Below are 13,998 nucleotides of genomic sequence, written 5' to 3'. Positions count from 1 at the left end.
TTTACTTCTATAATATTTCTTTAATACTTTAAGAGTCAGTTACACAGGTTGGGCACGGTGGCTCATGCCTGTAATCGCAGCACTTTGGGAGGCTGAGGCAGGTGGATGATTTGAGGTCAGGAGTTCAAGACCAGCCTGGCCAACGTGGTGAAACCCCATCTCTACTAAAAATACAAATATTAGCCAGGCGTGATGGCAGGTGCCTATAGTCCAAGCTACTCGGGAGGCTGAGGCAGGAGAACGTCTTGAACCCAGCAGGCAGAGGTTGCAGTGAGCCAAGACTGCACCACTGCACCCCAGCCTGGATGTCAGAGTGAGATTCCATCTCAAAAAAAAAAAAAAAAAAGAGTCAGTTACAATGTTTCATCTTTAACACTAACACAAATAAATTACTACAGGGTAAGTCTACCCTATCATTTTGGGACCTAAAATTCTAAATATGTGAACAGAAAAGTCAATACTTCAACATTCAATTCTGAAACTTAGAACAGTTCTATGATTTGACTAAATGGGTCAAAGCAGTTACAAACAAACAATTCAATAGGTGGTTGGTTATTCTGCTTTTGGAGGTGGGCAAAGAACAGAGAGTGCAAATGGAATAAGAAATAAAAATTGTTTCCCATTTTGAGGGGGAGGTATGATCACAGGGCAGTTTAAACCTCTGTAAGTCCATCTGACCTATCCAACCGCCTAAGATGAAATTTTTAATTTTTAAAGTAACCCCCATTCTTTCCTTGAGACTTTCTTTAAACTGATTGGTAGTCACATCTCCAAGTACGATCAGAGCTTAGCAATTTGTTGAATAAAATATTACGAAGGTAAAAAAGACAGACTAAATTTTAAACTAGAAAAAAATCTACTCAAGTATCACATTCAGTTTTCAAGTCGTTTACTGACACAGCTCAGCTACAGATTTGGCTTCAATCACTCCTGAACATACTCACACCCATAACAGGCACCCCAGCCACTGATCTGCTTTATGACACAAGGCCATATGGTGAGAGATGAATTCTCCAAGCCCAACTTTAATAGAATTCTAAAAGTAATTTCTAACTTTATGAAAATGCTTCTTCAGAAAATATTTTTCTATCACTCCTTCATCTCCTAAACTGACGGATGTGTTTTTTTTTATTCTAAGCTAAATCTGAACTTGCAAAATTGATTCCAGGCAGAAAATCTCTATAAATTAAATCAAAAACAAAAATAGATTATACTTTGGATATATGTGTGTTTATGTGTGTGTGTCTGTGTGTGTACATGCGTGTGTGTGTGTGTGCGTGTGCATGTGTGTATACTGATTGGAATCCTCCAGCATTTTTAAACCAAATTAGATATGAATTTTGGGATTCTACTACTCACAGCTCAAAATCCATAATGAGATTATTCCATATTGCTTGCCTGTATCAAAACATCTCATGTACCCCATGAATATATACACCTACTATGTACCCACAAAAATTTAAAAAAAATCCATAGTGATTTAAGTATGTATTTTCTCCTGTTTCCTTCTTGGCTACCCATCTTCCTGCCAAAATACTTCAATATAGCCATGGCTCAAGTTTAATGAGAGGAGACAGAAGTTTTTGGATAGCTTTTTGTTTTTTTGTTCTTTTTACTTTGGTGATCAGGGTGGCACATAATGGTTCTTGGCCATTACATGGAGTCACTCCCTGAGGTATAGCCCTGTGGCTAAACTGGCGTCTCTGTGATTTTCCCAGCTGCTTCCCTGGGAGTGGTATTGTCACACCAGCCAGAACCGTTCTTCCTAGCCCTTGCTTCCAGATTCTCATGTGGCTTCTCAAGGGACATCCCTGGAGCTCCATTCTCTTGATTTTTGGTGGGAAACAATGCATTGGAGTGAAGTTCTTATAGTGGCTACACAAGAACTAAAGATAGCCCTTTAGGGGGCTCCTGTCACACTTCAGCATAGCTATTTATATTGTTTGCCCATTTTTAATGGGATTATTTGGGTTTTTTATTTTTTGCTGATTTGTCTGAATTCCTTGTAGGTTCTTAATATTAGTCCTTTGTCAGATGCAAAGTTTGTGAATACTTGTTCCCATTCTGTAAATTGTCTGTACACTCTGCTGGTTATTTCTTTTGCTATGCTTTTGGGGTCTTAGTCAAAATATTTTTTGGTCATTCTACTCAGCCACTAAGAAATAATGAAATAATATCTTTTACAGCAACTTAGATGGAACTGGAGGCTATTATCCTAAGTTAAGTAACTCAGGAATGGAAAACCAAATACTGTGTGTTCTCACTTGTAAGAGGAAGCTAAGCTATGGCTATACAGGGGCAAACAGCATTGCATAATAAACACTGGAGACTCAGAAGGGGGAAAAGGGGCTGAGGGATGAAAAACTACCTATCGGTTACAATATATACTATTCGGGTGACAGATTACACTAAAAGCCGAGACTCCAGCACTGTGCAATTCATCCATGTAACCAAAAACCACTTGTACCCTTTAAAGCTATTGAAATAAAAATAAATTAATTAAAATAAATTCAATTTAAAAATGAAATAAAATAGCTTTGCTATGGGTCGTTGTGAACTCTTCCCCTCTATGTGGAGCTAAAGACCAAAATATCAAGACATTGCCCCATCATTAGGGCAGGGCTCTGTATTACCTAAGCATTTATAAGCAAATAGAGAGACTGCCTCTTCTAGCATTTGTAATACTTCTCGGCGTTCAAACCACAAGACGGACAGTCAGACCAGTTAGTTAATACCAAGCTCACAGGCACTCATACACACACAGTCTTAACACAGGAGCCAGTAGGAGAAGAATCCACTTTCAACTGCATGACATGTGATAAAGTGGTAGGGTGCTCTGTGGTGTAATCTTAGTAAATTTTTCTTTTGACTTCAGGTTGAGGTAGGTGTTGCTTTTTGTATCTATGATTATATAGTAGAGAATGTAATTGACTTGGAACTTTTTGTATTTTATTATAAATTGACATTATCATTGTATATATTTACAGGGTGCAAAGTGATGTTATGATGTATGTATGGATTGATTAAATTAACTAAAATATCCCTCACCTCAAATACTTATTTCTTGTCTTGAGTGTTGTATTAGTCCACTCTCACACTGCTATAAGGAAATACCCAAGACTGGGTAATTTATAAAGGAAAGAGGTTTAATTGACTCACGATTCTGCATGGCTGGAGAAATCTCAGGAAAATTACAATATTGGCAGAAGGGGGAGGGGAAGCAGGCATCTTCTTCACAAGGAGTCAGGAGAGCAAGGTGAGTGAAGGAAGAACTTGCCAAGTGCTTATAAAACCATCAGATCTCATGAGAACTCACTCTCTATCACCAGAACAGCATGGAGGAAACTGCCCCCATGATTCAATCATCTGCCACCAGGTTCTTCCCTCAACACCTGGGGATTACAATTCAAGGTAAGATTTGGGTGGGGACACAAAGTCAAATCATACCAAGTATCAATTGATATTTTAATTCTTATTTGTAATAAAGCTGCTTGGAACTTTATAAGCCAGTCAACTCATATCTACCCCAAATACAAAATACCATATATGCAAGAGGTTAGTGTGCACTGCATGGAATGCAAATTCAAGCTCATTGCCTAATTGATACAGATCATTCTTGCTGTTTGAAATTGGCTCAGCACTTTTTCTCTCAAAATTTTCTTCCACTTTTCTTAAAACATGATATTAAGAAATGCTCAAAACCAACCTGTAAAAAAAGAAAAACCTAAAAATCCCAGTTAATGAGAGATTTGACCCCAGAGCCCTCTGTCTCCAAACTAATTACAATTATAATCAAGGGACTGTAAAGAATAAGCAGCCTCGCTGCTGGATTTTACATACCAGACATGTTTAAGTTCTCAAATTCAAGAATTTTTACTTGATGGCATCAACTGAGGATAATTTTTAAGACCAAAAATTAATAAGTAAACTTGAATTGTGTGCCATTTGAATCAAAAGTGAAAGAATTAAAGATACTATAAGAGAAATGGTGAGAGAATTTATGGATGCTGCTTTGACTGTAAAGTGGGGCTTAAGGACTTTGTGAAAACAGTGACCCCACCCTCCCAATAAGTGCACCTTAGTGTTGACAATTATGCTGAGCTTCCACCGTGATCTGATTTATGCCGGTGAACACATCTAACACACACACACACACACACACACAAACACACACACCACCCCATGAATCAGATTCTGATTTGTTTTACCTGTGACGATAGAAAGGAATGCCGAAGATCACTTAACATGATTTTTGCCCCTTTCTTTGTCTTATTAAGAAGACAAATTTACCTAAAAGAACCTCTTCCCTAAAAGAAAATACTTATGGAAAAGAAAAAGAAGCCTTGTGTAATGCTTGTTCTGATGTGTCTACAACCAATATTAACCAATAATTCGGAGACCTCTGGAGATGAGGGGGCTTGTCCTGAGATTTCCCTTGGGGACAGAAATATTTAAGACAAAAAAAGTTTCAAATTAAAAAAAAAAAGACTCCTACTTTAATGAAAAACTTCTACCCACATAAAAACAACCTCCAGGGGCTTTGTTGAAAACTGTTAAGATAAAATATATCCCACATTTTATTCTTCGTAAAAAGGCTTATTATGTTCTCTCCTATTAACTTTCTCCTCGGGGTATTTCTGATGTCTGCAAAACATATTATAGCAGTTTCTTGCTGAAAGGTTTTGCAATGCTGTCATTGAATTAAATTCAAGAAATGATGAAAACTGTGAACAAGCATTGGAGGACTTAAATGAGGCACCTATTAAATAAGAGATGAGGAGGTAAATATAAATATCTACCTAACCCCGTTATACAGCAGACCCAGGAGAGGCTGAATGTGGGGCCAAGGTCTTCCTGAGAACTCCTCTTCAGAAGAAACTGCTCACCTTGCTGACCAAATCCTAAATTAGCCTTTCCCTTGCCAAATGTCACTGTGCTCTGCATCCTTTCTCAATCAAATGACTCCCTTTCTGAAAATGTTGAAGAGTCTGCTCTCTACAAAGCAAGTTCTCCAGGCCAAGGCAGCAGAGTCCATTAGAGGGCGAACCCTGAGGGCTTCACATTCATACATGTCCTTCACTTTCTAATTTGACTGCAGGGACAGTGAGTCTATCTCCAAGAAAGTATGGAAAAGGAGGGATGGAGGTAGTGTGGAGGAGAAGACCACAGTGTGACACTGGGGCCTGTCTCCATTACCCACCTACAATGATTGTCCTGCCCAGCGTGGCCTCATCTACATGTTTTAAGAGTCAGTCCTATGCTGCTTGACTGCTTGTACTCAAACACAGTATTAGAGCCCCCCTTTAATTAGGGTGCAAACCAGCTTCTTCCAGAGACCATAGTTTAAAAAGCATCCTCTTCTTATGATTTATAAAAAGCATTATGATCATACCTAACAACATATAAAAACTGGCAAGAAAAAATATCATCCATAATCTCACCTCACTAAATGGGGTTCATTTTAGAAGAAAAAGCTGGAAAGCAGGAGGGACTCTGGCCTGGCTTCCCATCAGGACTCCGAATGATGCTTCACTGGTCACAGGGTCACAACACAGGATTGCTGGGACATCAGGGAGAGAGATAGTCTAGGTTAGCACTTCCGTGTGTACAGTAAAGGGCAGATGTTCCTGCATGCCCAGCTGAGGAAAGGTTGGGACTGAGTAGTCAGCTCCTAGAGGCTGACTCTCAGACAAGACTGAGTGACCCTGAAGCTAAGGGCTGCAGAACAAGCTACCCACACCAAGGATGAATGAGGGGTGAGGGTCGCCACCAGACCTCAGACTCAGATGCTCCAGCCTGCACTGAGGTGGGACTGGGACTGAGTCAGCCACCAGGCCCTGGCTGTGCCAAAAGAGCCCCCATGGATTCATCACCCCCAAACTTCAGCATCGGATGAATGTTCAGGGAAAAGGGTCATTACCACAGTGGCCAGGAAGGCAGAGGATAGAGCAAAGACCTGTTCATGTGCTTCTGAGGTCATCTGATGGCCATGAGGGGACATTCATACCCTGCCCTACACACCCAGATACCATTTTGGTGAGGACCACGGGGAGGGGCAAGAATATGAAAAACTGAGAATTATCCCAAGAGACTGAGCTAACCTAACCAGATGAGAACACACTTAGATTTCTCCTTTCCCCACAAGGCAGAGAGAGAGTGGGGAATGGCAGGATAAGCACTCAAGGGGAAGATTAGGTAAGTTACAGGAAAAAAGAAAAGGGAAGTTACATTTCGTTTGCATATCTCAACACAGAGTAAGTACATTTTCTACCTCTCTTTATAACATTGCAAAGATCATCCTCAAGCCTAAAGCTTTTTCTATGACTTTGGTTCTTTCTTCAGAGTAGATTCCCAGAAGGGCTATAATTCGGTTTAAAGTTTTAAAGTATCTAGTTATACACTGCCAGACTGCTTTCCAAAAGAAATGCAGCAATTTTGACGCTTTAAAGCAATGCATGTGAGAGTAACGGCTTCTCTATGTCCTACTTTCTAAGAACTCCCTTACATTTCCAGGGAAGCAATGGAACATGGAATATGCAATAAGAGCAGGAAAAACACACCCTGATTCTCATGCATTCTGAGTGCAGATTTGAACTCTGATTTGTTTCAAGGACTCTAATTCAGATTTGCATAGACTGTAGTCCCAAAGATCCCACCCTTCAAGGTATGTGAACTCAGCAAGTTATTCATACTTTTTGCACTTTCCTTTCTCATATATAAATAGGGATAAAAATATCTACTTCCAGGAGTCATTGTGAGGATTAAATAAAATACATTTATAAAGTGCACATTACCTGTCACCTAGTAAATGCTCAATAAATGCTAGCTATTTTATTTTTGGATTAGCAACTCCTTCATGCCTCGTCCATCTCTGTTCCCTTAGGACTGGTAAAATGCCAGGCCTATGGTGATATTTAATAAACATTTGTTTAATAAATGCTGAATGTATATATTTTCATGCATATATTTTCATGTTCACACTTGCCTACAGGGCAGGAAAAACTTGAAGAGGCAAATTGTGTGAATCCCCGGATGCAAAGCCTCAGGGTAGCAAGTGTCAGGAGCTCCTCCATACTCAAAAACAAAGACAGAAAACACCCCCCACAGGATGCTGATAAACCAGTGAACTATTTTGGAGAGGAAATGGGGAGAACATGGGACATCAGGATAAAAATTTAAAGATGCATTGTATGGGGATATGAAATCAAGAATACAGAAAAGAAATAGAGTGATAGGGGACAGGAGAAGATACAGTTTTTCACAGCTGACATGGACACACAACAGAGTTTTTGTGCAACCAGCTGACCCAAATATTAAAACATTCTTGGTATTCAGAAAACTGGCTGGGTGCGTTGGCTCACATGTGTAATTCTAGCACTTTGGGAGGCCAAGGCGGGTGGATCACTTGAGGTCAGGTGTTCAAAACCAGCGTGGTCAACACAGTGAAACCCCATCTCTACTAAAAATATAAAAAAATTAGCCAGGTGTGGTGGTGCTCGCCTGTAACCCCAGCTACTCAGGAGGCTAAGGCGGGAGAATCGCTTGAACCCGGGAGGCAGAGGTTGTAGTGAACCGAGATTGCACCACTGCACTCCAGCCTGGATGGACAACAGGAACGAAACTCCATTTCAACAACAACAAAAAGAAAACTTCTTTGTGTGAAAAACTGAACAGCAGAAACCAGCGTGCCAGAGGCTAAGGATGGAGGTGAGATATCCCTGGAAGGAACAAGTAGGTGGCTCTGAGAAGCATTCACTCCCTGAAGGAAACCAGGACATATACATATATATATTTTTTGATAGCTTGAGGAAAATAAGGATGCTGTCCTGGGGTAGACAGGAACCCATACTGTAACCAGATATTACTGGGCCCTGTCCTCTTCCCTTCTCAAAAGTGTGAACATGTCCAGATGGGGCATTCAGGGCGACAGGTATGATCACTGTCACTCTCAAGGTCTTCTCTGGCCCTCAGGCAGTGAGTCTCTCTACTTTCGTCATTAGCCACAGGGGTACTCATCCATGCTCATGTACCAATAGCTCCCTTTCCCACCAGAGTCCAGAAGGTCAGCATGGCTGTGGTAGGCCAAATAATGGCCCAAAAGATTTCCAGGTCCTAATCTCTAAAACTTGTGAGTGTTACCTTGCATGGTGATACTGTTTAGATATTTGTCCTCTCCAAATCTCATGTTAAAATGTGATCCCTGGTGTTGGAGGTGTGTCTGGTGCAAAGTTTTTTGGTCATGGGGACAGATCCTTCATGAATGTTTTGGTGCTGTCCTCAAAGTAATGAGTATTTGCTCTATTAGTCCACACGAGAACTGATAGTTAAATAGAGCCAGGAACCTCCCTCCTCTGTCTCTTACTTTCTTCTTTCTTGCGCTGTGATACCTGCTCTCCTTCCTTTTCCACCATGAGTGGAAGCTTCCTGAAGCCCTCTTCAGAAGCAGATTCTTGTGCCATGCTTCTTGTACAGCCTGTGAGATAGTGAACCAAATAAACCTCTTTTCTATACAAATTACTCAGCCGGGTATTTATTTATAGCAACACAAATGAACTAAGACACCTGCTTGCTTATTCCACTCATTGCCTGAAAAAAAAAAAAAAAAGATGCATAGGAAATAAAACTTCTGAGATCTTCCCTACCTCAGATGCTGTATTCCAGCCTCACATTTGATTTCTATTTTGTCTGTGTATAAAATTATATTTTGGGCATCACAGAATGTTAAAGACATTTTTCCTTTCTCCAGCTTTTATTTTTGCCGATGAGAAGTTGAAAGCCATTCTAATTCCAGATCTTATGCATATGACCTCTTTTCTCCCTAGGAAAGGTTTTGGAATCCTCTCTGCCCCTAGTGTTCGGAAATTTCACATTAATTTACATTTTAATAGGTTTTGTTTGATCAACTTTGATGGCACTCAGGGGCCCTTTCAATCTGGAAACTTCATATCCCTCAGTTTTCGAAAATCTTCTTGAATTACTTATGTGATAGTTTTCTTCCATTTTCTCTGTCCTAAAGCATATACTTTTACAAGCTGGACCTTCAAAGTTAGCCCTTTGCTTTTTTTAATATTTCTATTCTATTCTTCATCTCTGCATTTTTTTCTTCTTGTTAGTCTACTTTCTGAAACATTTTCTCATTTTATCTTCCAAACTTTTTATTGAGACTTTTTTAGATCTTCTGTAATAAGTTTGGTAAGCTTAAAAGCTCTTTCTGGTAACATTAATGTCTTTCTTTTGTTGATTTGTCTATCCTTGTTTTTTAGATGAATTTTCATGTATTTCTCTAAAAATATACTTCCTTAAAGAAAGTGTTCTACTTTTACATACTTTCTCTTTCTTCCAAAAGTTTTTTATTTCTTTTTCTGCCTGTTTTGTACTCTGGCTCTCCTCAAATCTATCTGCTGATAGTTGGTTATGTCTTCATTTTTAAGAAGGAGGAACTAAAAATCTAATTGCAAGGTTGTTTGTAGGTATGGGGTTTATCTCATAGCAGACCTCACTGTAGTGTGACACAAGAAGGACTCAGCTGTTTCCCTTTAGATCCCTAAAAATTATTATTGATAGTGCTTTTCTCTTGTGCAGATACTTTCCAGAAAGAAATCTATGAATTTTCTGCTAGGAGGTTGGGACCATGGGGGTAAACCCCACTGTGATGATTTTGGGAGGCAAGTGGAGGAAAGAGATTGAGGATATGGATCTTACTGTTTATATCATCGACCTTTATTTAATTCTCCTATTTGTATTGAAATCCCAAACCTCAGTAAAGAGCCACATTCATTTAACTTCTTCAGAGAGCTAATCACTGGTCTTATGCAGGAGTGTCCTAGTGATGTTTCTTTAAAGATGTTATCATGACTTTGTCTTGCTCATTCCTCTTCAATGGCTCCTTAATGCTACTTGGGTAAAATTCAACTTACTAAGCATAACCTTGAGCTGGTTTCTGATCATCCTTCCACCTTCTCTCTCAACACATTTTTCCCCTCCTCATCTCGCTATTGTCATTTTCTCTGTCTCTGCTGTATGTTCCAGGTACACTGGGCTTGTTTCAATTGCCTGACTGACCCTTGCTCTTTCAGACTTATGAACCTTCTCAAATGTTATATCCTCTGCCAATGACCAATATTTTGACCTCTGTTTTACATGGCTAACTCCTACCTATTCAGTAGGTATCAGCCTATATGTCACTTCCCATGAGAAAATTTTCTTGAGTTAGATACCACATCATGTGCTTCCTTTAGCACCCTGTTCTTTTGTCTTTACTACACTATGTTATAATTTGCTCATATGTTTGATTCCCCACGAGAGCAAATAAAAGTTCTCTAAATGCAGGAACATTATCTATCTGGTACAATACTGTTTTCCACAGTATTGATTGCAATACCTGGTCCAGAGAAGTGTTTCAATAAACATTAGTTAGATGAAGTAACTAAGGAAGTGAAGGAGGTAGGATGGGAGGGAGGAAGGGAAAAATGGGGAAGCCACTGGGGTTCCTCTCTTCTACCTTCCCAGGTCCTGACTTGGTGTTAAGATAAATCTGAAATATAATAAGGTATGTGTGGTTACTTTCCCTTAAACTAATTAAACTAATGTACCTGTAAAAATGTTAAGCTGATGCAAGATATGATGATTAGAATGGATATACCTCTTCTAGTCTACACAAAATGGACATTAACTCAGTTTACCTCCCTATCTCAGAAACACACCAAGAGACACCAGAAAGACTGGACTCTTGTCCAATATACTTTCTTAAGTATATTGGGATAGCTCATATTTAGTCTTCTACTATTTGTAAGAGTTAAAGAAAGAGAAAAGAAACATGAAACACGTCCTGGCAGCCAAAGACAGGTTTTCTTCGGATAAAACCTGAGAGGGGCTTCTGGCCAATTTCAGTAAGGAGCGTTTTCTCTTACAGACTAACAGTATATATTGCTTTTAGGGTGAGGGGCTTATTACAAGCTTGGAATATTCCTGTGTGAGGGAGAAGTTTTATGGTGGGGTTGGAATGTCTTTGAGGGGAGGGGAGGTTATCTTGGGGCAGACATCTTTCCAGCCGGAGTGGGGTTGTCTCGAGGCTGGCAACTTCCTGGCCAGAAGTGAATTATCTCAGGGCTAGCATGTCCCTGGTCAGGGAGGAGTTTGTAATGTTTCTGGTTGGAGATGTTGTTTGTGGTTTATGGTTGTGCTGACCTTAGCCATTAGGCCGATGCCCTTTGGATTTAGGTGGTTTTTTATTAAGGTGAACTTTAGAATGTGGGGCTTGTCAAAGATGGTGATACTCCTGCTCTGTCACTATTTGGGGGAGAAAAAAACAACATGTGGCTTACTGATTGTATATGAGCAGCATTAGAAATAAAACATGATCTACAATTGGATTTTATGATACACCAATTTGGAGGATAGAAGGAGAAAGAATTTCCTATGTTGTTCTTCAATTTACATTTTGATTCCCCAGGTAAACCTATTTGACAATAAGCTACATAGGGTACAAACTGTTCCTTCACCTTCCTCTGTAACTCCCTGGTGCTTAGCACTCGGCAGAGCAGGGCTGCACTCCATGCTGCTGCCCCACCCACTCCCTCTGCACTCATCGCATCTCCTTTCTGAGGGCCCTTCATCAATCCTTTCCCCAGAGGCCCTTGCCCCAGCAATTTTCCTCCCAATTACCATTAAAGTATACCCTTTCTCATCAGTTACATGTAGTAGCTCCTAGATAGATGACACCATTACCTTCCAGATGAAATTTCTAGCCTTATTAGATGGTAGCAGAGCCTTCTGAGGGATATATTAGAACACTGAGTCTGGCCCTGTTTGAACCCTGGCAATCATGCTGAGAGGAACCCAGCTGCAAACTAAATGGCCTAATAAGGTCTTTTTCATCTGTAGTATCTCTGATTATAGGCCTGTCATTTTTATTCCCATTCCAGAATAGATTTATTACTTTCTGAAGACTTAAAAACAAACAAATCTCATTCGGTTGTTTATGAGGCCAGAAGTGTTGAATTTAGATAAGTTCAGGTTTAATGACACATTTGACCTACCACATTCAGTCTCCCTAGAAACTTAGTCACAATGTCTGAATGTGTAACATTAACAACTAACCCTCTGTGAAGAAAAACCCCTGTATGGACACTTGCAGTGCAACTTTGAAATGCCTACATGTTCTGGGAGTCTAGTAAGTACTCTACCTTTGGAATAGCCACTTTCACCCTAAGAGGCCAAAGAATTTGCAAATATATCCCAGAAGAGAATATTTCACGTAATTTTAAAATATAAGAGTTCATGTTTGTGTGCCTTGCCCAGTCATGCCCAAAGCAAAGATAGGAAGGGAAGAGTGAAGTGGGGAGGTGATAGTATATCTGCCATTCCTATGACAGTCGGATACTATTGTCAGAGTTTTATCATGTCACATCCAAGGTCACTTTGACTTCAAGTCTGTCCCTTCTTAGGAAACTCAAGGTGAACTTTAGAAATCCCACTGCTTGATTGTTTCTACTAAGCTTATTTTTACATCAGTGTTTCCCAGTCTGTCATGCTACTTGCCATTTGTATGGAAGAGTTAACACAGCAGGCTATCTTTATGAAGGCCTTTTTGCAAGGTGAAGGTCAGCCTTTGGCAACTAGGCATTTGTATTTCAAAAGGATTTCCACCACCCTAATTGACAAGAGTGGCCCACTATGCCTAAACCATTATACAAACAATATGATGTCTGCTAAACATCTGCTTTCTTTGTGGAAGTCTAGAATCTTGTTATGTGCTTGGCAAAAGGCCCACATGATCAGCCTGCAATGAAAACCCTGGGCACTGAGTCTCTAACGAGTTTCCCTGGCTGGCAACATTTTACATGTGTTGTCATGACTTTTTCCTAGGGAATGAAGCATGGACTGTGTGACTCTACCAGGAGCGACCCCTTGGAAGCTTGTATTTGGTATCCTCTGGACTTCATTCATGTACTTTTTCCCTTTCCTGATTTTGCTTTTGATTCTTTTGCTATAATAAATTGAAGCCATGGTTTGATGAGGCCTGGGAGACTTCCTAGCAAATTATTGAACCCTAGAGTGGTTTGGGAGACCCCTGACTTGCAGCTGTAGTCAAAAAATTTTGCAATTAGAAGGCACTATTATCAATTACATTATTTTTAACATTGAAGTTATCTGTTCTTTAAGTTTCTAAAGAGTGGTTCCTTCTAATGCATAAACTCATTTTTCTTGGTTGCTCCCAAAAGAAACATATTGTGATCCTCTTCATTTTCTGGTCTTGATTCAGTGTGTTACTTTCTCCTATGGAGCGTTGTTTCAAGAGTTACTTGTATAACGACAAGCTGAATGCATAACAGGCTTGGTTCACTCACCAATACTCTGGCAATACTTTATATTCTTTGTTAGCACCACTTTTTTTCTGGAATACTCTGTATTCTATTCCCACATAGATTTTGAAAATTTTGTCTTGGTTTTGGTTTTAATATTGAAGGATCCAAGCTCTATTTCGTCTTTTATTCTCACACCCCACACTTGTTTGTAGTTGCCTGTGCCTGTGATCTTATTGACCCCAATCACTTCAAAGGCACTTGGATCTCAGGACAAGAGGCTTTGAGAAAAAGATGCTTTGTTTCTTTGGCAGGAAACTTACAAGTGAAAAGTTTTACTTGTATACTAATCTTATTTAATTGGATTTATTTTATAAAGTGGAGAAAAAGATATTGGTACTACAAATTCCAGGTCAAGGTCACCCTCTCAGCGCACTTTATATGAAACCCAGATCACACTCTAGGAAATGTGATCAGAGACCTCTGTTATACTCCACTGGGTTAGAGCCAATCCTTACTAATGTGATGTAAGAACCAAGAACCTGTTAGGCAGACATAAGAACTCAAATTATTCCTTTAAATCTTGTCAGACAAGCTTAGAGATGGCAACCTAAAAAAGAGAGAAAGCAAACTCCACATAAACATTAGCTTTCTGCCTAAATCCCTGAAATCTATGTCAACTGCATATGGGCAG

General features: G+C 39.7%; 1 long non-coding RNA gene across 1 annotated transcript in view; it reads right to left on the bottom strand.

Annotated features, from left to right (window-relative positions):
• Positions 1-13,998, bottom strand: part of LOC134729122 (uncharacterized) — a 79,908-nt gene that overhangs the window by 16,080 nt on the left and 49,830 nt on the right. Inside the window, exon 2 of the long non-coding RNA XR_010109998.1 lies at positions 5,442-5,560. This is a non-coding gene — a long non-coding RNA (uncharacterized LOC134729122). The remainder of the gene's footprint in view (positions 1-5,441; positions 5,561-13,998) is intronic.

The sequence above is a fragment of the Pan paniscus genome, chromosome 1 (genome assembly GCF_029289425.2).
Source record: "Pan paniscus chromosome 1, NHGRI_mPanPan1-v2.0_pri, whole genome shotgun sequence".
Classification (NCBI taxonomy): Eukaryota; Metazoa; Chordata; class Mammalia; order Primates; family Hominidae; genus Pan; species Pan paniscus.
Note: the sequence above shows the minus strand (reverse complement) of the source record. Positions and strands in the feature narration are given on the sequence as shown.